General features: G+C 37.2%; 1 protein-coding gene across 3 annotated transcripts in view; it reads right to left on the bottom strand.

The window, feature by feature from the left end:
• The window catches only part of LOC149787571 (protein deacetylase HDAC6-like), a 548,042-nt gene that overhangs the window by 81,518 nt on the left and 441,058 nt on the right, over positions 1-25,466 (bottom strand). The window lies entirely within an intron of this gene.

Below are 25,466 nucleotides of genomic sequence, written 5' to 3' on the forward strand. Positions count from 1 at the left end.
AATTCTACGCTGACCCAGGTTCCCGTCAAGGCCCGTTCTTCCTGGGTGTGCTGACAAGGTTGGTCTTGGTTGCACGTTTCGGCACAAGTACGGCACAAGGGAAACATCAGTTTGCCTTGACAATGGTGAGGTAAGACGGGATGGTAGAGGTTCGTGGGAGGCAAAACTTTGCACTTGATCAAGCCTTCGTATTGTCGAATGTTTTTCAGGTCGATGTGTTCCGTCAGCAATTGCGGGTGCCCTACAGGAAAGCGACAATATTTGCACACGTAGGGATACAGCGAACACACGTCCAAGTATTTGATTTCTTCTCCTTTCTCTTCGTCGGCTTGGTACAGCAAACAGGTGGCATTGGTCCTTCCTCCGTACAAACTATCCCTCGGGTTCAGCGGGTCCATGAACTGGTAACTTTCCACGAGACGTTTAAACTCGGGATCGGTTTTCATACGGTGATCGTACTCGTGTTCCCACATTTCCACCACTTGGTATCCTTCCTGTTCTAACTTTAGGCGTCGCTGACAAGTGTCCTGGTACAAGTCTTCCATGGTTCGTTGCAAAAACTGATTTTTAGTACCACGGTCAGGGTAACAGACGGGACATCCGTGAAATAAGCAACCGTTAAACTCGTACACGATCTTGGGGTTTTCTAAGTCCCAGCCATCTACTGAATACGTTCCGATGGTCTTTTCGCCCCCTCCGTTGCGGGCATGCTGAATCCACTTGTCTTCCTTGTCGCACAAGTAATGTAACCAACGTAGGGCTTTGACCGAGTATTGACGTTTGACAAAGTGGGTCGTTTGAGGACTGATGACAGCCACGGTGTTTTCAGGCATGAATCGTTGTCGATACACTAAGGAACACGCTTTGGCAATGGTGCAAGCTTCTTTCAAAGGATCGACCCCTCCGTGTTCCATGAACAGTTCTCGAAATTTTCCACAGCAACGCCGTAAAATGTCCACGTCGGAACGACAATACTTTAGCATTTCTTCCTGAAAGTCGAAAGGGTCCGAAGCGTGAGCCTGGTACCAAGCGTAGAAAGCTTCTCGTTGTTCGGTACGCATGTTGTCGGGGTCGTAATAGTGAGCCTCAGGTAAATGGGGTAGAACGGCGTGTTGATTGGCTTCCGTATTGAAAAAGTGTGGAAAGTACCCTTTAGCCATTTCTGTCATTCCAAACGTTTTAGGCATTCGACTCAAAGGCATGGCCAAATAGCTCATCGAATCTTTAAACTGTACTTGTCCCACTTGCATGAAAATGATTTTGGCTCCGTTCAAAGTCACTTTAGGACGCTCGGTGCCTTGTTCCGTATAGTACCTCAAAAGAAACTGTCCATCGTATCCGGAGAAATTGTGAGCCATCACCGTGGCATGACGATGACAATCTCCGTAACGTTCGATGTCCTCTTGGCTCCACGTCTTGTCGATGGGGTCTAAGACCCATTGTGCAAAATCGGCTAACGTGTTCGGTCCCCGAAAGATTTTTTCACGTCCTCCAGGAATCTTGCTGCAGTGAGGGCAATGACTGAAGATAGGTTCTTGAATGCACTTCTCGCACGCTCGATGAGCCACGCAAAAATTAGGAATGTGAATGCCGGTCTCTTGCATGCATTCAAAATCGAAAAAGATGAAATTGCCTTTCTTCTTGTGACCGTCCTCTTTCTCTGGTGAGGGTTGGTATTTTTGCACGTAGCATTGGTGTTCCAAGTCCACGATGTGGTGACAAATGTGACATTTTTTCTTTCCTCGACATACGTGTGCCTTGGCATTATTGGTAAGTATGCCTTGTCCACACGTAGGGCACAATCTCAGCAGTTGACAAGCGCATTTCTTCTGTGAACCTTGCGTCTTCAGATGTTGTTGGTAACAGGTAGGGCTGACAAACGTGCGCAGACAAGTTGAACAAGGCACTGGTTCTTCGCTCAGACAGGGTGGAGAGGCCAAACATCCTGAGCATTTCCATCCACAATGTTTGTGTTGCTCTCGATTATTATAACCATAGTCACATTTCTCACAATAATAAACATATCCCAGGAATCCAGTGATACTGGTAATGGTATCGAAATGGTCATCGTGATGATAAAGGTGAATGTATTTTCCGTCCTTAAAATCTTGGCCTCGAAACAATAGAGGCCCGCGCATTTCTTGAGGGTGCACTTTCAAGGTGTATCGTGGAGCTAGGACATCTTGCAATTTTTGCATCTCGGGAATGCCACAAGGTGTGTCTTTGGGCAGTCCGGCTTGTTGTAACAGGAGTTCTGCTTCGTTTCGTTGTTTGGCTCGGTCGGAACGTTGAATAGTTTTCCAGGTTCTTTTCCATTCTGCCGTGTCGTTCTTGTTGGCATAGGTTCGTCCCACCACGATGGCACGGGCTAAACACATCTGGTCTTGAGGGTTGTTAATTCGGACGAGACTTGTTTTGGTGTTGCGAAGGTCGTCCACCAATAACATCTTTTTGCGTCCAGTCCCTTGAGGAGGAGAGACGTGGGTCATGTCCAGTGTGGCTTTACCATCGGTGATGTCAAACTGATCATTAGATTGTTGTACGTGTTGAATCTTGTCCATGACTTTGGAAGCAGTTAATTCTGCAGGGGTGCTAAACTCGATCCAAACAGGGGATTTCAAACCGTCGTGTTGTATGGAAAGTCTCAAGCGATCGTCTTCTTTGGGTTGACATTGTCGCTTGAGTGCAGTGAGCAAAGAATCCCACACCTCAGTGATGAACCCTTCTGCTTTCTCTAACGGCACTTCAGCCTTGAAATCTTTAAACTTCACCGTGTATTTGTAAGCCGTGGTTCTAAATTTTCTAGAGGAGCGCTTTTCCGTCTCTCGAATGGAATAGTAATTTTCAGGGTTAACTAAGGGTGATGAACTTGGTTTAGAGGGTTCGGATTCTGGTTCACTCATGTCCTCTTCAAAATCACTGGCATGAATTTGTGCCAAAATCTCAGCCCTGGTACGAGGCGATAGATCACGTTTCTGCCTCTTACTTTCTTCTTCTTTCTTCTCGAATGAATGGGATCGTTTCATCTTGAAAGCAAAAAGTCAAATGACTCAAGTTCAAACACCATAAACTACTTTATAGTCATAGCAGACCAGCGTATATAAAAGGGTGTGTGTCTTGTCCTTTCACTATTCATTTCACTCTCGAGCCGAGCACAACGATGGAAGAGACTGACCAGATGGAACGTTTCGTCAGAGCTTTGCGAGGGGTCATTAGAAAATTCTCTTCAGACCAGCCTACGGACTACTCTCCTTCCTTTAGAGATAAAAGTCAAGATACTTGCTATATCTGTCAGAAGAAAGGGCATTGGTCTTCAGAGTGTCCAGACCGTCAAAAAAGAAAAAAAACAGGGGATAAAAGAGACAAAAGTCAAGATACCTGTTATTATTGTAAAGAAAAAGGACATTGGTCTCCAGATTGCCCAAAAAAGAAACAAGAGGAGTCAGAAGAAGAGAGGAATTCTTCAGAAGAAGAGAGGGATTCTTCAGAGGAAGAGAGGGATTCTTCTGAGGAAGAAAGAAGACAGGTGAAGAAAAAGAAACAGGAGAAAAAAAGAAGAAGGGAAGAAAGCGAGGAGGAAGAAGAGGAAAAGAGTGTGACGGTGAAGAAATTCAAAAAACAGAGAGACTAAACAAGGAGAAAAGAAGAAATTAATGAACTTTTTATTAAAGTGTTGTGTTATAAATTGTGAATTGGATTGTAAAAAATGGAGAAAAGAATAAATGAATGATATAAGGTAAGTGTCTTTGAGTTGTGATTTTAAAATAAGAAGCTACACTCACGCACTCATACACAGACACGTATTAAAAGGGTAACATGGGTGAGTTTTTTTTGAGTTATTGGCAAATTGAAATTGTATTTCTTTTCGAGAAATGTGGGTGGCCCTGAAAAGGGCCTTTTTTCTTCATGGTGTAGGGGTGAGTTTAAGCAATCAATTTTAACTGCCTTAAGCCTTTGCCACGGCCAAGGCCTACTTCTGGACTGCGTAATGTTGATGATGATAATGATTGGGTTGAAATCACTAAGGGTGGTACGGTAGGCTTAGTCACAGGGTTGACATGTTTGGCTCGGGAAGGTCGTATTCTCTTCGGTCGTGATAAAGAAGTCTGATACATTTGTTTCAGACTTCTTAACTCCGCTAAAATGTCCAACAGTACCGTGACCGTTTGATTTTCACCCTCTTGTTTCTTTGCTGCTACTTCTTCTTGCTGTTGTTGCTGTTGTTTTTTTCTTACCTCTTCTTCTTGTTGCTGTTGCTGTAGGAGAAAAGTCTGTTCCGCTTCCTTTTGTCGTTGTATAAATTTCTCCAATTCTTCTTTCTGTCTCTGTCTAAAATTCTCCACTTGCGGTAATGAAGAAAGTAACGAAGGTTCCGGAACAAATTCTTGCGAGGAGAGAAAATCCACAAAATCCCAATTCACCTCTTCTGAAAGTAAGTCCGGGTTCCCTTGGGCAGTCTCCCCTGCTGGTTCACCCCACTGGATCGTTTTCTGAGTTTCCGTCATGTTGAATCACTGTCGCATAGATTGACTGCACACAAGCGCTAGCGAATCTATATTGACTACGTGACGTCACAGACTGCTCTCTTCGGATTGGATGCGAGCTGACTGAATTCTGTAACGCGTGTTCGGATTGGTAAATGAACTCAATCCGTTTCAATCCTTCCTCCGCCTATAAATAAGCGCCGTTCAATGCATTGATTCACCTGTTCTCGTCGCTTCAAGATGTGGACTACAGTTGAGTCATCCACCCTTGTGTCTTCCATGATGTTTCGGACAGACTTGCTCATGTATGTCCGATCGAAGTGGACCGTTGTCCACAGGACAAACACCAGCCTGTGGATACGTAGGATCTACGTCGAAAGACAAGGATGCCTGAAAAGAGTGCTGATGTACGGACCAACAGTAAGACGCAGCCTAAGGACAAGAAGAAGACCAATGCGGTGCCATTTATGTTTATGAATACATTAACATAAAACCCAAAGGCCCTTTTCAGGGCCAGCCATATTTCTCGAAAAGAGATAGCCTTTCCATTGCCTACCCCTTTTTTTAAAAAAATTTTTTTATTTTTTTATTTTTTAAAAAAAATCCTATATTCAATTTCCCTTGACGCTAGATTGACCCACGATTTATTCCCATGTTAAATTCCCCTTGTCGCTAGAGTGACCCACGATTTATTCCCATGTTAAATTCCCTTGTCGCTAGAGTGACCCACGATTTTTCTCCATGTTAAATTTCCATTGTCGCTAGAGTGACCCAGGGGTCTCTGTAATGCTAATTCCCATTGTCGCTAGGGTGCCCCACTTCACTACTGATAAAGCTGATTCTAAACAGCAGGAAATCTAAAATTTAAATGACCCATTTTCACAGGACATTCAATAATTAGCAATATCAATCTTCATTTTTTTGTTACAAGTTGTTACAAGTTGTTACAAGTTGTTATATCTTGTTTAATGTTTTTATATTAAAGGTCACAAATATATATTTGACACGTACATTTTTGTGAAAAATGACAAAGAAGAGGCATTTGAATTTTAGAGAGAGACAGAGAGAGATATGGTACATATTATGTCAAGTATTGTTTTAACCATGCATACCCTAGGCACATTTTCTCACTGATGAGCCTATTGTTGTTGTTGTTGTTGTTCTAGGGTTTAACGCCATTTTTCAGCACAAGATAGGCTGTACATGGTGGCCAGTATAACTGGTGGAGGAAGAACCCTGGATAACCCAGGGAAGAACCACCGACCCACGAGAAGGTACTGACAGGCTTTCCCACCTACCCACGCTAGCCGAGCCTTGGACTCGAACCCACTCAGACAGAGGTGAGATGGCAGTGATCCGGAACGGTAAGCACTTTAGACCACTCGGCCACTCGGGGCCCCGATGAGCCTATTGTAATAATTGCTAACTAAATATTTTGGACCAGTGTGTGTTGGGAATCTAGCAGCTAAAATACATTTCCAAGTGTAAAATTTACGATTTAAAATTTGTTTCAGTTTTCACAGTAGAGGAGTTTTAGTTTTAAAACAATCATGATATTAAAAAAGAACATTTCAGCCTCAAGCCTCCCAAAGTTTTGATTTTGTGGGGATTCTGTCAAATCAAGTGTCCAGTTTTTAAGGGGTTTCATATGTATATTAACTTAAGCCTTTCAGTACACGTATATACAATTAAGTAAAACTTTGGTAATGAATGAATTAGTATTAATGACTAGATCATTTTAGGATTGGTTGTTTGAATTAACAAGATCAGGCCAAAAATAGCAGCATGTATAGCTAAGAGAAGGTTTGCAATGGTAAAAATATAAAGGCAGAATTTATTGATCTGTTTTAATAGTTAATATATACAGAAGGGGTGGATGGAAGGCAGGAAGCATTCAGGAACCAGACACTGTTATATTTATGGAAATCTGTTATTCTTCAAATGTCATAAAACAGATTTACTGGCAGTCTGCCTGACATGGGAATCAACCTTACACTTATTTCTAATTGAAGTATTGTACTAAACATTGGCTAGGAGTATCAGATGCATGTGTGATTCTCAGAGAATAATAAACCCCACATGATTTATAGAAAAGCGAGATTACAGGATTCCTCATTTCATAGATTCAAACAGACTGCAGGACAGACCAAGGACATAACTGCAATGAGATACTAGTCTTGCCTGTTTCCCTGCCTGATACAGATACGTTTTCAAATGACCTTAACCTTGCATAGCATGCCTAGAAATCCCTTCTTGAACAAAAGCACGAAATTCAAGAATCTAGATGGAACCCTGAGTGGTCACGTGTCCTAAAGCGCTCTCCATTACGGATCACTGCCATCTCACCTCTGTCTGCATGGGTTCCAGTTTTGGATTCGGCCAATGTTGGTATGTGAGAAAGCTTGCCAGTAGCTTTGTGTGGGTTGGTGGTTCTTTCCATGGTTTTCACGGGTTCTTCCTCCACCATTAATACTGGCTGCCATGTATAGCATATCGTGTGCTGTAAAATGGCATTAAACCCCACAACAACAATAACAACAACAACAAGAATCTAGATGCCAAACATTAATTCCAATATTCAGCTACCAGGTGCGGAGAGGAGAGATTTCTGTTTGTATTTTTTTGTGGCACAAGATACCGGTACTGGCTGCATCACATGAAACAGTAGCAACACTATTTTAGCCTAGAATAACGTAAAATCATGGTCTGTAGGAAGTTCCCCATTTACACGCTTGGTACCTGTTTTCGATTTTGGAGTGTATCTTTCTTCCAAAGCTGAGGATACACATGCCCCAAACCATGTCCTCGATTACCGGTGGAAAACTTGTAGAGAGGTCTCCGCTATCAAATTACACATTGCAAAAATGTACTATCTCCTTTTAGATCCAAGCATCAGAGACCAACTACTAAGCTAAACTATAAGAAGATAAGCTGGTGCATATAACAGTCCCTGGTATTTTTATTAATATTTCATACACGTGAGACAATAGTGCTGGGAAACTCAAGATACGTTCATACCATACACGTCCAATCTACGACATGTACGAAAAAAGTACATCAAAATGCTATTGGAAATACGTATGAATTCATTGTAGAGTTGGAATGAAATTGCTAATTAACCGACCCACCTGTAAAGTTAAAAACGTCCTGTTTGCAGCAAGATTTTATACATGTAAAGATATTGAAAAGACATCCTTGATATGCAAAATTTATTTTGTGATTATTAAATGAGCTATATCCACCAATATTTCATTATTTGCCTACTTAGTATTCAAATAGGAGAGAACAGATGTGAATCAAGTGAAAAATCCTGTTACGATGAGATCGAATTATCACTAACCAAATTTGGAAGTTACATGCAAAGAACTTCAGTAAATATACATAAAGATAAATATATTATACAGTGGTCAAACATTTATCATCAAGATGATCAGTCCCAAAATGAAACATTTATTTACAGCAATAATTTCATCATCATGCTCTTAATGCCTGCGACTAAACATGCAAGCAATCATAAACTGTTAAAAGCATTCAACTTTCTTTTAAATGTATATACTTGCTTCAGTTGGTGATTTGATGACTTTGCTGAACATATCATGAATTATATTTGTATCGACAGTTCTGTTGTAAATGAAGTCTTATTAAAACAACACACATGTAAAAACAAGGCATCAGTCTAATTATTGCTTTCCCAAATTTAAAGAGGTTTTTAACAATAGCCAAAACGCTCAGGATGTTCTATTGGACCAACTTGTATTTATAACTTAACAGAACATTTATTTAGAGCTGCATTAAACTGTAATATTCATTTAGTCTTTTTTCAGTAGGTTTTATACAGAAGGCGACGTGGAAAAAAACTGTTTACAACTTCCTATCAGCAGTGCAAAACACCATGACCGCTCTGGTTGCCTAGTGGTTAAAGCATCCGCATTGGAAGTGGGAGGTGGTGGGTTCGAACCCTGGTCGAGTCATACCAAAGACTTACAAAAATGGTACTAACAGCTACCTCACTTGGCACTCAACATTAAGAGGTTTGTGTTAGGACTGGTTGGCCTGGTGTCAGGATAATGTGACTGAGTGGGACATCATGCTACATGTCTGCAGCATGATGTCCCAGTGCTAGACATCACTATAAACTGCCATACTGCAGATATTGTGGTGATATGACTGAAAATTTGTTAAAAAGCTATGTTAAATATCCTAATCACACACAAACACATGCAAAATACCTTTACATGGTACCTTGAATTAACAAATGTATAAACTAAGTGATTTGGAAGGTGAACCAAGAGAGTGTTGTACCATTGAAGTATATTCTTGTTCATTCATGACTCCAAAACAATAAAACAAAATAAACTGTTTGTAAAAAGGTATTAGACAAGTATCGCCATCCACTAACTCTATACATACACGTACTTTCATAGAACTCTGTTCTTCACTTCTGTAATTACTGAACTTTAAAGCTATTTAGGAGGTTTCAATTCAGTTAACATAGATGTTGTTGTTGTTATTGATGTTTTAGTCTATCAGTATTCTTTGTGTTGACGTTGAGATAAAACACTATACAGATTACAACAAAAATAATGTTGTATGCATCATCAATTTATTCAACCAAAGTGACTTGAAAAATACAAAGTCTCAGTGAAATACACAGTATGGGTAACACAAACATTCATTCTTATTTTCATCCATACATCTGCAAATGCTAGAGAGAGAGAGAGCGAAGATTCGTATGCGTATTATGCAAATAAGATATTACTCTATTTTGTGAAAAAGCAAAAAGTCATTTATGATAAGGCAAGTTTCCTGCCATAAATGCTCAAATCCAGCCAAATAGTATTGTTACAAGCCAGGGGTATTTGCTTGACTAAGCGTTGTCTAACCCTGGTGCAATTCCGCTAGAAGTCATAAGTTTACCCCAAATTTCCAAAGACTTCTATACAACTTCAGTTGTAAATTAGAAAGACCGATATGTCCATTCTATACATTTTTCGCTAATCAATGCAAGACCACAGATCTCAAAACTTGCCAAATATCTATCAACTGTACATCTGTGTGGTTTCTCTTAATTAACTTTCCATACCGTCAGCAGTTCATGCCGTAGAAACTATACAACTATCATCTAACACAGGGAACTATTTTTACTGCGCCACCTTAGGCCAGTCAATTTATGGTTTCAAGGCACATTTCGCCAGTACAACTGTGTCGCATTTGCCATTATGGCAACATAAATGGTATCTGCAGAGTCCCTTCTTGTTTAATCCTTTGTGAAATTTACTGGTATCCTACCGTAAATACTGCCACTGCAGTCACACCACTTTTAACTACACTATTAGGTTTAATAGGAACTATATTACTCCAGGAACACTCATGCAGTTTTGACCTGAATTCATTAAAAGTCAACCATGGCATCATGGAAACTCACTAACACTTCCCTCTGTGATGTTTGCTCCTACTAACTGGCTAATTATTTAAGGCTAAGGAATATTTCCATTACACAGAGTTCCAATAATCAAACAAGTAATCACACAAATCTAAGAATTCCTTAAAACATGTCGCTATAACTAAATGCGCATATTCTAAATGTATTACAATATGATCTCCAAAGGGGTGGATTAGTCCAAAACGTGTTATGTCATACTAAAGTCTAATTGCAGGACAATCAGTCAATCAATAAATTGATCAGTCAGTCAATAACAACAAGATATATGTTCAAATAATAATGTAATTGCCCTAAAGAACAGTTGCAGACGAAACCCTTATGGAGGTTATATTTACATGTACTTAATACCAGTATGTGATTTGGACTTGATTTTAATGTAGCTTTAACAATCTTTCAGTCATATCGCTACGATAACTGCAGTGTGGCAGTTTATAGTGTTGTTGAGCATTGTGGCATTACACCACACTGCCTTAGCATGATGTCCCACACAGTCACATTATTTTGACACAAAGCTGACTAGTCATAACACTAACTTTTTAATGCAGAGCGCCTAGCGAGGCAGCTGTTAGTACCATTTTCATTTCTTTATTATAACTCGGCCTTGGTTCAAGCCCACAACCTCCCACACACAAGGCAGACACTCTAACCACCAGGCCACCTGAGTGGACATATTGATTGTTAAGACTGGACTAGATATGCAAACATGTCCTTGTTAGTCATAATGTACCAATGTCCATGGTCTCTGTGATGTGCGTCCTTAGTTTGCATGGATTATACAGAATATTTGTGTAAACGTGTGCATCCTCGCTTCCACTGCTAAATTTCATATTCCATAGAACTGATAATACAGTTCCCTCCTTGATACATCACCATTTGCTATTAATTTGTTGCCTCAAACAGTATTTCTTTTGGCTCTAACATCGCCAAAACAAATGTCCTCGGTACATGGTTCCATACACAAGTTCTCGATATCCACCAAATACAAGAATGTGCGTGTGTGTGTGTTCGTTAAAAATCAAACTTCTGGGAAAATTTCAAACTTTTAAACCCTACTATTGGCTACAGTATTGAATCACCAGGGAAATGATGGAATTGATGAAATCAATTTATTAGGCAATTTGATCATATCAGATATTTGGACAGCCATTCCTTGGCTTGGAAGTAGTTGCGTGCATGAATATATAAGTGCAGATCATCCTAATTTCACATTTCAAGTATGACATCTTATTATATGCTCATTTTTTCCTCTGTTAACTTTACATTGTCAGAATCATGCAATATTACCTGATACTGAACTCACATGCAAATACACATATTGCATTAATGCACATAAAAGAACTACTTTCTATTGTAAACAAACAATGGACGCAGACACCAACACTTTTGATTTGTAAACAAATCATGTACACTCGCATAGTATGTGTTTTATGCTGTGGTTGTTTAAGTTTGTTTCTGAATGAACTAAAGCAGTTGTTTCATGGACTGCCACAAACCAGCTGCTTTGGCATATTCCACGTTAACTTTATTGATACAATGTTTCAGATTTAGGCTAGCTATACAACAGATGCAACAAAGGGTCCTTACAAATAACATACAAGTGACAAGACATATACTGTCTTCTTTAGCTGGTGATAAGAATGGCAAAAAAATATACATACAGTTTTACATCCTGAATTTCTTCAAAATGTATTTTCTTAGTTCTGCAAATCCGAATTACATGAGCCATGTCATACGTTCGCAATCTTGGCTACACATCTTGAAATTGTACTGTAATTTCGAATATAAGTACAACTGCATCCACCTTAGTCACTCAAAATGAAATAAGCATTAAATTCCATTGTCTTTTTGATAACTGCAATTGAAAGACTTCATATTTTTCCCACATTATGATTTTAAACATTCAATGACAGAAACAGAAACACATTTGCAGATGTCAACACGCTTCTCCCTAGCTTCTTGAATCCAATATATTTCATGTGGAATTGTCACATATAAATCCAGTCCATAATCAAGAAATTTCGTAGAATTGAAAAAAATACAAAAATTTATTCATTCCAGATCAAATGGAAAAGTTGTTGCAATGCGCATTCATTCACAATATGACTCCACATTTCAATTTTAACTAGACATGCCATTTTCTTTCGAAAGTTATATCGAGTGCACGACTAAGTTCAAATTTATCTGGGCAGGTTATGTGTGCAATAATTATGTTGTTGTGTAATGATGAATCTGCACTTGTGTATTTAGTTTAGAATATGGCATACATTCAGTTACTTTGATTCTTGCAGTGTATTTTGTTAATATAATCAAGCATTAGGTAGAATAAAAAATTAGCATATAACAAAAAGGTTACTGCATTTGTATGGGAAAATATGAACTCATTTTTTTGGATGGATATACTGCACTTCCAAGATTGTGCAGTATTTCCATTCGTAAAACTCATTCATATTTTCCCATACAAATGCAGTAACCTATAATTACACTCCCTGGGTTTGGGACCTAAAATCATACAGAAAAACCAAGATTTTCAAATGACCTTGACCTTGCATGAGTGCAAGATGAAGGAAATGGGGTGGATGGATATCAGTTGCCAAAGCTAACTAAATCCATGGTCCAAGTATGATAGCTATATCAACTGGCAAAGCTAACTGATTCCATGGTTCAAGTATGATAGCTATATCAACTGGCAAAGCTAACTGACTCCATGGTTCAAGTATGATAGCTATATCAAGTGGCAAAGCTAACTTATTCCATGGTTCAAGTATGATAGCTATATCAACTGGCAAAGCTAACTGATTTCCATGGTTCAAGTATGATAGCTACATCAACTAACAAAGCTAACTAAATATATGGTCCAAGTATTATAGCTATATCACCTGGCAAAGCAAACTAAATCCATGGTTCAAGTATGATAGCTTTATCACCTGGCAAAGCTAACTAAATCCATGGTTCAAGTATGATAGCTATATCACCTGGCAAAGCTAAGTAAATCTATGGTCCAAGTATTATGGCTGTATCAGCTGGTAAAGCTAACTGATCAACATACAAATGCCTACATTACAAGAGGTTATTTAAAGCCATTACATATACAGTTGAAGTTTTGCATCTGTATTTTTTATACAGAGTTGCATGAAGGATAAGCGTTGCAAATGCTAAGGATATTGATAAACAAATGTAGAAAATTCAACCTCCAGAAAAGTAAAGTTAAACTTCTGAAAGTGGGAACTTTCTATTGGCCATTATATGTACTTTTCTATGAATCATGCCATTATCAAGTATTGATTGTGTGTGTATATATTCACTCGCACACATAAATATATACACACAGAGATATTTATGTACTGTTCTTTTAAGTAAACATTCTTCAGTGAAAAAACACAAGCAAAATATTAAATAGGAATTGCTGCAACATACATTTTAGCATGAAATAAATGAGATAAGGGCTTTGAGGAAATTAAACTTTTAGCAGTGATGAATGCCATCAAAATTATATCTATCAGCAGTCAGTCAAATTATATCTATCAGCAGTCAGTCAAATTATATCTATCAGCAGTCAGTCAAATCATATCTATCAGCAGTCAGTCAAATTATATCTATCAGCAGTCAGTCAAATCATATTTATCAGCAGTCAAATTATATCTATCAGCAGTCAGTCAAATCATATCTATCAGCAGTCAGTCAAACCATATCTATCAGCAGTCAGTCAAATTATATCTATCAGCAGTCAGTCAAATTATATCTATCAGCAGTCAGACAAATCATATCTATCAGCAGTCAGTCAAATTATATCTATCAGCAGTTAGTCAAATCATATCTATCAGCAGAAAATAATGAAATGATTATTGCAATGTTCTGTTCAAATTCTTCCTATTAACTTACAGTGGAACATTTTTAAAGGAAAAAAAAAAAAACCCTGACGAAATGTTCAAAATGGCAACAAATTTGCCATGAAATGTTGGCTGATCTGCACTCAAATGGCACGTGCAGTACATGCCTGTTGGATAACCATTTCAGACTGGCAGTCCACATCAGCAAATGCACTATAGATTAGAGAAAGGTAAAAACTCCCATTGGGATACTTCAGTGGAGATGCAGGCATTTGGTTTGTATTACATTAAGACTCATCATTATTTACAAATCATCTGATTCACCTAAGCTTTGCGTACATGTTGACTTTAATTAACAACTACTATTAACTGAGCATAGGCATAATGCATGGCAAACCTATGTGACCCATTCAATTATCACCCTACCCCACAGTTTCTGAGAATCCCATGCAATGTCATGAGCAGCTCATATTAAATAATGTGGCATTTGTTTTGACATCAAATGCTACACATTTTATTTCTGGGAATATAATTTTGTTGTATACCATTTTTTATGATCAGTCTTATGAAGGTTTTATCATACAAAATTACATGCCATAACCACTTGAAGGAAAGAAAGTAGTAAAGAAAGAAAGAATAGAAATATTAATAGAAAAACTGGTATGTCATTTTAATACATCATTAGTTATGTACTTTTAACACAGTTGGAATTGTGTTCTTTTATGCTTTCAAGTATAGCTGCAATTCTAAAAGTGATTTCTTCATCTGTTACAATTACCAATTTAAAGTGGTAATGATCTTTCTACTATCAGAAAATAATCAAGATTCTTAACTACTTTAAATCTTTTATAAATCAGCCATTCACAGAAATATCTTAGAAAGAAAAAACGTTTTCGTCTTGAACACTTGTATTACATAAATATATAAATAAAACTGAGAACTATAAACAATGCTTTCAATAATACGCAATTTCAATCTGACAGGCCTTTTGGTCTAATAAATTGGAAACATAATTGATGATCTACAGGTAAAGCCACTTAACTGGGTTCATACAGCTGTTGTAAAAAGTCTGTTTGCAACCTTTTCCAGACACATCTGGCACATATCTGAAGTTTGTGTCACTATCAATGAGCTTACGGTATCTGCATGTCTAAAATAGCATCTACTAATCCTGATGGTGATAGGTCATCCATGTCTCACCAACCACACTGAAACTTGCACCTAGGAACCCATGCCTCATACAAATCTACCACACAACTTAAATAAAACATCCCATAATTCCATATTTTTTTCCAGATTTTTTTAGCACAACCTTTATTTTGCATACTTTTTCCAGACCTATAAAACAAATTTTTTATTTTCCAAACATTTTTCCAGGTCTGGAAAAGTCTAACTTTTTTCTCCATACTTTTCCAGGCTTTGTTAGGAACCAGGACTTAATCAGGAGACAAGCAAAAAATGAATGTCACAAACCAGACTGTACTGGTTACTTTTATTTATGGACTAAAACCATAATGGAGTTGTCCTTAATTTGGATATATGAGCCCATTATGGTACCCAACAATGATTTTTAATTAAGTTTTTCAGTGCCCAAGATATTACACCAAAGTCCCCAAATTTACTTTGGACTTTGGAAACTGGACTTGTAACATAAAATATACAAACAGCACACAGAATCTCAAAGTTACTTAAAACAATACAAGTAAGAAATTGCATAATTCCATTAAAAAATCTTTGATTTTAATTCACAAAGCTCCGACTGATTCATTTCTCTAATTTAAAACTGAAAATCAATTCATGCTGAATTTCTTGAATGTTTGGATTTTACCCTTAAAATCTGGATCTATAAATTAAACACTTTGCTATGGACAATTTGAAGACTGATTCAGTATCTCCAAATAAAAATTAAGCTTTCAGTTAAGCTATGGTAAAAGCTATTGTACAAATATGTTATACCTGCTGAGTAGTTATCTGTTTTCCCACTTACTTTCCAGATCTCATTAACAGATCCAATAAATAAATTAATTCACCTGAAGTTGATTTTATAGAGCAACAGGTTTGTGGCAGGAATTTCTGTCTTTAAAGTTTCAAGTTATGACCCAGACACAAACATTGCCAAATCCCACACCTGTGTCATGACTTGGCAACATTTTCATTCACCCAAAGAATAGGAACAAAAAGTCACTTGAAGAAAATGATGCTCTATTTATTGAAAAGAATTGCAAGAAATCCAAGATAAGTCCATTTCTTCTGTTTGTGTATTATTTTTAACTGTTGGGTACTGAAATCATCTATGTTCTTGAGAGATTCCAACATGATATGATCCACAAATAATTTTTTTCATGTTTAAATTAACAAGCTCACACAATACCTGTAAGCAAAGTGCAAAAGAAACCCAGGAGGAACGTGAATGGCACATTATGTCTCTCCCAAGTTTAAAATTCTTCTATGCAGATAAATTAATTTTTGTTCAGAAACCATTTTTCTTCTTTCATAACAGTGACCATGACCTTTGACCCCAAAATCTTAAGCTCCTCCCTAACACCAAATGCAAGCTATCTATAAAGACTGGTCCAGTTTTTAAATTTAGAACTAATGCTATCATATGAAAACAATGGTTTCTTCTTCACAGTGACTCTGACCTTTAACTGAAATTAATGGGATTCTTCCTTACCGCATGTGCGAGCTATTCACAAAGTTTAGAATGTGTGTGTAATTTGGATTTTTAACATAGTTTTAACAATTTTTCAGTCATATCACAATGATGTCTGCAGTGTGACAGTTTATAGTGATGTCTAGCACTGGGGCATCATGCTGCAGACATGTAGCATGATGTCCCACCCAGTAACATTATCCTGACACCAGGTTGATCAGTCCTAACACTAACCTCTTAATGCTGAGCGCCAAGCGATGCAGCTGTTAGTACCATGTTTGTAAGTCTTTGGTATGACTCAGCCGGGGATTGAACCCACGACCTCCCGCATCTAAGGTGGATGCTCTAACCACCACAGCAGTACACAAAGCTTAGTAACTGTACATGGTGCAGGACTCAAGTCACTGCATGGAAACCAGTTTTCTTGTGACAGTGACAGTGACATTGACCTTTAGACCCCAGTACAGAAATGGTTCTTCCTTACTGTCTTTAATGCCTAGTGCAATCCATCCACAAGTATGGCAACTCTAAATGGGTAACAATGGATAGCTACTGTGCAGAAATCATTTTTCTTCTTTTAGTGAATGACCATGACCTTTGATCTTCTGACCCAAAATTATATGGGTTCTTCTTTAACCTATGTGCAAATCATCCACAAAGTTTGGCAGCTCCAGATGGTGGACAACTCGAGTTATTATGTGGAAACCATTTTTCTTCTTAAGTCATGGTGATCTTGACGTTTGAGAGTCTGACCCCCAAAACAATGTGGGTCTTCCATACCTCGAGTGCAAGCCAGCCACAATATTTTGCAACTATAGATGGTAGGAAACCAGTTACTTTGCAGAAAGGATGTTGGTAACATACAGATAAACAGATGAATGGACAGCATCATACAATCAATTCCATGAAAATTGCTGAACTTGTTTCAGAAACTGTCAAGATGTACCCAAATGCTTAGCTTGGTCAAATTGATAATTAATAGCTTTTTGGATAAAACCTCTAGATCCTAAACTGGTATCATTCAAGTTAATCTTCAAACACACCCCTTCTATTCATATTTGTCTGTATTAACATAATCAGAAGCCAGTACAGCTAAAAACCCATGTCATGACTTTAAAATCAATGTAAGTGTGCTATTAACTTGTTTATTGGAATTCAACTTTAAACAAAAGATAAGTTGGGTCAAACTTCATTTATATGCAAGTATGTACAAGCCACTGTGCTGAAAGCTTTATTAGGCACAAAAATGCATGCAATGACCTTGGATTTGACCCCAATATAATTTAGTTCTGGTTTTTAAATGCCTTCACAAAAATGTGCATATGATACAATGTTTCCTTTTGAACCAATAACTTATTACAAGAATAATTTTTTGTGAAAAGCCCTTGTCAATAACACCATTTATTAAAGAGGAACAGTGATAACATGGCTTTGAGATAAGTGTCATATTGGAGACCAGATGAGAACCATTTTTGTTCAGAACCAGTTACATACTAACATAGGATTTTAATTTAAACCACATATTAATCTGTTCAGAAGAAGTAGCCATATTACCATTTTCAAGATGGCTGTCGTGGAATCTGTTATGGAGGCTGAGTCAGCATCATGTTAATACTGGAACTTCTTCTTATAGCAAGAATAAAGATTTTTTTTATTACAAACATTTTTAGGTACAACCATCTGCTTAGGAGAAATAGATGTAACAACATTTGTATATTCATCACCGTGGAGGCCATTTGGAAGGTCATACTGACATCATTAAAGACCAAATAAATATAGTCATAAGTTGTTTTTGAGTGATAACCCCCATGTTGAAAAAATAATGCCACGAACTACACATCATAAAAAGTGTTATGGCCAGGACAGCAAAAAATTATTAATATCCTAGTTTTTTCAACTCTGATCAAGACACTAGATAGGCAAAGCATCAGAAGATTCCCTGTATACATTATAATAATTCATGCCAACACATCTACATAGAAGAATCATCATATGGATATATTTAATGACTACGTAACCGATAGTTGCAAAGACCCTAAAGATTAATCAAGCATTAAAAGGAGGTTAAGTTAAAAACATAACATGGCAGTGTAAAAAGTTCCATGACCATGCGATGAACAGTCTCAAAGAAAAACACATCCATAGTGTATGTCGATGTGGTCATGTAAGCACGTTTACTCAAATTAAATATTATTTGTTGTTCTAAAATATAACATTAACAATATTAGCTTAAACAAAGTCTATTCAATTCTGATAACTGAATGTTCTGCACTAGAAAAGTTAGCTGTCATAAAAAAAATTCCAGACGAAAATTATTGATTGACTCTTACAATGGCAGCATAAACTGGATAAAGGAAACATCATGTCGAGGTTAATTGTCATAATATAGAGTAGTACTTATTTTTTTAAACATGCGCAGGTTTTGCTGTGAAATCAAAGCATGCGACATTTGATCTGGTTTATACTAGATGACACGTTATGGTTTATCTTGTCCAAATAAGTCCATGTATTTTAACACTGAGTTTTGCCATATATGTTTGTCAGATCATGTAAATATTGACCTACCAAATGTACGAGGATCCAAATGAAGTGAATAATTGCCATTTAAAGGTATGTGTAATTAAATTCTAAAAACCTTCACTGGTTACTTAAATAGTTGGTAGTGAATGCATATATGACCTGCATGACTTTTACTTTAAATGGAAACTTGCCCTCAAACTCTGACAACGTTCTAGTTTGTACCATTGGCAACATATTCCCCATAATTAACATTAAGTAACAGCTTTTAATGAATGCACATACTCGGTGATTTGATGAAAGTATCGATTATATAGAAGTATATTAAGAATTCTCAACAAAAAAACTACCCATAGTGTATATTCGAAATTCAATAGGTGGCAATAACTTGACCTGATTATTCTTTGAGATTTCAACTTTCACTTTGACTGTCCTGGAAACTCAAATACATCAAAACTCATAGATTCCATTAATGTTTTCAACCTCAAACAGTTAGTTCATCAACCCACCCATAAACATGGTCACATTTTAGACTGGATTCTTCAAAGACCTGATGATAACATTCTACGGTCCTCCCTGCTATCCCATGACCTTGCATCAGATCACCTCTGTATTATATGCCATCTTGACGTATCAGTCCCTAACCCTCCACCTTTATCTGCTACTAAGAGAAACCTCCATATGAAAAATAGAACCAAACTAATGCATGACATCAAAGCTAACCTAGCAACCTGCTTACCTCCTACCGCAGAACAACTCGATAACTGTCTGTGTTCATTACTTGACAAACATGCCCCAGCTACCAAGTGCAGAGTATCAATTCAAAAGTGTTCTCCATGGTATAGCAGTGTTAGGGACCAGCTTCGCACTGCTAAAAGAGATCGCCGTAAAGCTGAGAGGCTCTGGCTTTCCACCAGACTCACTATTCATAAGCAAATCTATGAAGCCGCTAAGAAGAATGTCAGAAATATAGTCCATGCAGCAAAATCAGCCCACTACACTACTAAGATCATGGAAAGTTACAGCTGCAAAGAGCTCTTCGAGATTACAAACAAGCTAATGTCAAGGAACAAATCAACACCACTTCCAACTACCTTCTCTCCAGTCGACCTTCCAGACATGTTTGCAAATTTCTTCCATGACAAAGTACAAACCATTAGAGATAAGCTTGACACCACAATTTCAATTGACTCGTCGCCACCATACAGTTGGGATACAGAATTTGAGCAGCAACCATTAGCAGCATTTGAACCTGTCTCTATGGATTTCGTACGTACAATCATGATGAAGAGTGCACCAAAGTCATGTGAACTTGATCCAATTCCAACATCACTGCTGCTATTGTAACTCAATTCTGTCTGGTTCATCTCAATATCTACTCCAGAAACTTCAAAAAGTTCAAAACACAGCTGCTAGGATCATACTTAGAGTACCACGATCAGAGCACACCTCCCCGCTGCTCTGTACCCTACACTGGCTATCCATTCAATCCAGAATCAAACACAAAATTTGTTCTCTGTGCTATGTTTCACTGTCAGACTCTAATCCAACATACCTATCCGACCTCACCCATGTGTACGCACCAGCAAGATACTTACGCTCCTCTTCTGACAATCGTATACTCATTATTCCCACTATGAAAACAAAATCATATGGACAGCGTTCTTTTGCATACCAGGGCCTTAGCAACGTGGAATGAATTGCCCACTGAACTTGGACACAAAGACACAGTAATCACAGAGCCCTCTTGGCTCTCAAAACTCACTTATTTTGACTGCAAGAACAAACTTAAAGACATAATAATTTTTCCTACCTTAAATATTCTCAGCATGTTTTTTATTTTTTAAAGTTTTTCTAATTTCATGGTGTTTGTTTTTGTAATAATATTATTATATGTTTTTTATCTTATAGGTGTTGTCTAATGTAAAGTGCTTAGAGCTTCTAAAGATTAGGCGCTATACAAAGTCCTCATTATTATTATTATTATTATATATATTTTAAAAGTCTAAAACCCAACGCAGTCAGAATGTGACATATTCTTCAATAAAACTTTGTCATTTTGATAATTAGCAATATTCATGCCACAAATCACCTACCATGAATAAAAAATAAAGGTGATATAAACAACAAATTACCCCAAAACTTCAACAAAGGTGGGATGCAGGTACCAATGTCAGGATGACTACAGAAGATCTACTTTTTCATTTGAATACTTGAGTTAAAAGCCTGTCTGAATATGTCAGTCATTGCTAACACTGCATATACTATACACAATTTCATTTGAAGTATTTAAAATAGAGGCAGTAATTGCACTTGTGTGTATTTGACCTCTAGGACTCTTCCTGCATCTCGGGTAGGCAGGAGGGAGAGTAGAAACACAATTCATGTACCTTTGACACCAATTTACATCATAGAGAACTGGCACAAATTTACATCATAGGTGAAGTAGAAAGAAAATGGCCAAAATTTACTTCAAAGGGGAAGTAGAAAAAACTGGCACCAATTTATATCATAGGGGAAGTAAAAAGAAACTAGCATCAATTTATATCAAAGGGTAAGGAAATGGATGCTTTGGCACAAATTTACATCATAGGGGAAGTAGAAAGAAACTGGCACCAATTTACATCATAGGGGAAGTAGAAAGAAACTGGCACCAATTTACATCAAAGGGTAAGGAAATGGATACTTTGGCACAAATTTACATCATAGGGGAAATAGAAAGAAACTGGCACCAATTTACATCAAAGGGTATGGAAATGGATACTTTGGCACAAATTTACATCATAGGGGAAGTAGAAAGAAACTGGCACCAATTTACATCATAGGGGAAGTAGAAAGAAATTGGTACCAATTTACATCATAGGGGAAGAAGAAAGAAACTGGCCCAAAATTACTTCATAGGGGAAGTAGAAAGAAACTGACACAAATTTATATCACAGGGGAAGTAGAAAGAAACTGGCACCAACTTACATCATAGGGGAAGTAGAAAGAAACTGGCACAAATTTACATCATAGGGGAAGTAGAAAGAAACTGGCACCAATTTACTTCATAGGGGAAATAGAAACTGGCACCAATTTACATCATTGGGGAAGTAGAAAGAAACTGGCACCAATTTACATCATAGGGGAAGTAGAAAGAAACTGGCACCAATTTACATCATTGGGGAAGAAGAAAGAAACTGGCCCAAAATTACTTCATAGGGGAAGTAGAAAGAACTGGAACCAATTTACATCATAGGGAAGCAGAAGAATACAAAAACTGGCACCAATTTACATCAGAGGGGAAGTAAAAAGAAACTAGCAACAATTTACTTGTTGGGAAAGTAGAAAGAACTGGAACCAATTTACATCATAGGGGAAGTAGAAGAAAAAGAAACTAGCAACAATTTACATCGTAGGAGAAATAGATGGCAACTTTGGCACAAAGAAACTGGCAGCAATTTACATCATAGGGGAAGTAGTCAGAAACTTCATCACAAATTTACATCATAGGGAAACCAGAAAGAAACTGGCACCAATTTACACTATAGGGGAAGTAGAAAAAAACTGGCTATAATTTACATCATAGGGAAGTAGAAAGAAACTGGCACCAAGTTACATTGTAGGGGAAATAGAAAGTAACTGAAGAACGTATTATTTAAACAGAAGACAAAGAGAAAAAAGAGATCACAATATTCCAACAGCTTTTTAAAAATGTGAGGTAAATAACAACTTTCACAATTCACTCAATGCCCAGCTCAGTATCTCTCTCTCTCATCTTCCATAGTAACAAAATGGTAGCTCCAAAGGTATGCTGTATTCTGTTGAATGGTAACTGTGTCTGTAGGTACAAAACGGTAGCTCCAAAGGTATGCTGTATTCAGTTGAATGGTAACTGTGTCTGTAGGTACAAAACACTTGAGGCATACAGCAATTATTTTTGCATGCTTCATTGTCAGTTTTATTAAGGCTGCTGACAGGTTCAATTTACTTCATTAAACAGAAATCTTTATCTGCATCACCCATCCTCACAAAAAAAAGCATTTTCTGGCATTTATCTAATTTATTACATTACTCCTATGTCTCATTACGTTTGTCATCTATGTTGTTAGAGGAGCTCACTAAGTCAGACAAGAATTTGAGGTTAAACAGTGCTAGAATTAACAGCGCTTTTGTTATACAGACAACTGTACAACCTAAATCCATTTGATGGCTAAATTGCTAGAAATTGTAAACCAGTCACTAGAAAGTGTATGACACATATTTCATTTCAAATAAATTGTACTCTTGAATAATAACTTAATTTATAGAAAATCAATTCATTTTCAGTTTGGGCCCTGGGTGACTGAGTGGTCTAAAGTGGTTGCCTTTAGTGTTCACTGCCATCTCTCCTCTATGAAGCGTGGGCACGGCCAATGTGGGTATGTGAGAAAGCTGCTGGCAGCTTCCCATGGGTTGGTGGTTCTTACTGGGGGTTTTCCAAGAGTTCTTCCTCCACATGTTATACTGGTTGCCAAATATAGCCTATCTTGAACTGAGAAATGGCATTAAACTGCAAAAGGAGTTGTAGGGTACATTCACTTTAAATAATTAAGTAATTAATATTTCATATGCAAGCAATACACATCTGATAAAGACAATGCAATATGCTTTTATTTATTAGTTCATTCAGAGGACTTGGATTTAGTCCAATATTCCATAAAATTAAACTAGCATTTGATAATTTACACAGATGGGTTTGTCAGATAACTGAATGATTATCAACCTGGTTTCCAATCTATTATAAAAAGCTACTGAAATATTGATTATATGATTTCATGTTTGGGACTGCTCCAGTTGCCTTGTGGTTACAGCATCTGCCTCAGACATGGAAGGTTGTGGGTTCGATCCCCGGCTGAGTCATACCAAAGACTTACAAAAATGGTACAAACAGCTGCCTCGCTGGGCATTCAGCATTAAGAGGTTAGTGTTAGGACTGGTTGGCCTGGTGTCAGGATAATGTGACTGGGTGGGACATCATGCTATATGTCTGCGGCATGATGCCCCAGTGCTAGACATCATTATAAATTGCCACAGTGCAGACATCGTAGCGATATGACTGAAAAACTGTTAAAACTATACATATTAAAAATCCAAATCACATCACAACACATTTGATGTTTGGGGAGTATTTAATGCAGAATAAAGCTTTGTGCCTGAAGAATAATTCCCAGATTAAAGATCCTGCCAAGTTCAACAGTTCTCAAATTCCAAAAGTATTCAATGCCACTTGCTCCATTGTTTATTGTTACCACATAATTCTGGTGTACATCGCTTTTGTCTTGAGTTCTCTATACCTTATATACTCAGCTATAAGAAGAGTTCAACTTCAAACTGCACAGACCCAGGTGTGCCAATGCATAATGCACTGGCAGATCTGGGTCTGTGCAATTTATAAGGAGTAATCACTAGAACAATCAATATAGATCCTGATCTGCAGGCCAATTATGCTACAGCAGATCTGGATCTTTGTTGTTTGCAGTCTGACACAACTTTATAAGCAAGTACATATGGTAAAACATTTTATCATGTGGTATAGTTTTGGGATAATCCTAGAGAGTATTATTGAGAAAGTCATTACAAACGTTTCAACAGCATTTGCAATCAAGATGTGGACTAAATGAGGCAAAGACATATTTTCTGTTTCATTATGTACTGAAAGGTCAGGGTCTAAACAACAAAAAGGGGCCATTCATTGGATTTACATCTGGACTTTATGGTGTTGATTTACATCTGGACTTTATGGTGTTTAATGCTCTTGAGAAGTACCAAATCTTCAGGTCCACTTTTCTGGTGTATATGTGTAAGACCTCTTAGATGATTAAAAAAATTAACTTGTTTGAAGAATTCCCAATGGAAAATTTTTTTTGTAATTTTTGTAATTTTTATGGTTAAGAAATATCAAAGAAATCAATCCAGCATACGAGATAGCATTGTTGAACAGTATGGTAAACTCTGTATCCCTCCACAATCTTAACCCCATGAAACCTACTATTTATATACAAACCACAAAATCATAAGACTATGAAACCTACTATTGATACACAAGCCACAAAATCTTAACCCTATGAAACCTACTATTTATATACAAACCACAAAATCATAAGACTATGAAACCTACTATTTATACACAAACCACAAAATCTTAACCCTATGAAACCTACTATTTATACACAAACCACAAAATTTTAACACTATGAAACTTTCTACAGGTGTATTTATACACAAACCACAAAAATGTAACACTATGAAACTTTCTACTTTATACACAAACCACAAAAATGTAACACTATGAAACTTTCTACTTTATACACAAACCACAAAACTGTAACACTATGAAACTTTCTACTTTATACACAAACCACAAAAATGTAACACTATGAAACTTTCTACTTTATACACAAACCACAAAAATGTAATACTATGAAACTTTCTACTTCATACACAAACCACAAAAATGTAACACTTCAAAACTTTCTACTTTATACACAAACCACAAAATTTTAACACTATGAAACTTTCTA

Source organism: Sinohyriopsis cumingii, chromosome 11 (assembly GCF_028554795.1).
Source record: "Sinohyriopsis cumingii isolate HCF-2022 chromosome 11, ASM2855479v2, whole genome shotgun sequence".
In the NCBI taxonomy this organism is placed as follows: Eukaryota; Metazoa; Mollusca; class Bivalvia; order Unionida; family Unionidae; genus Sinohyriopsis; species Sinohyriopsis cumingii.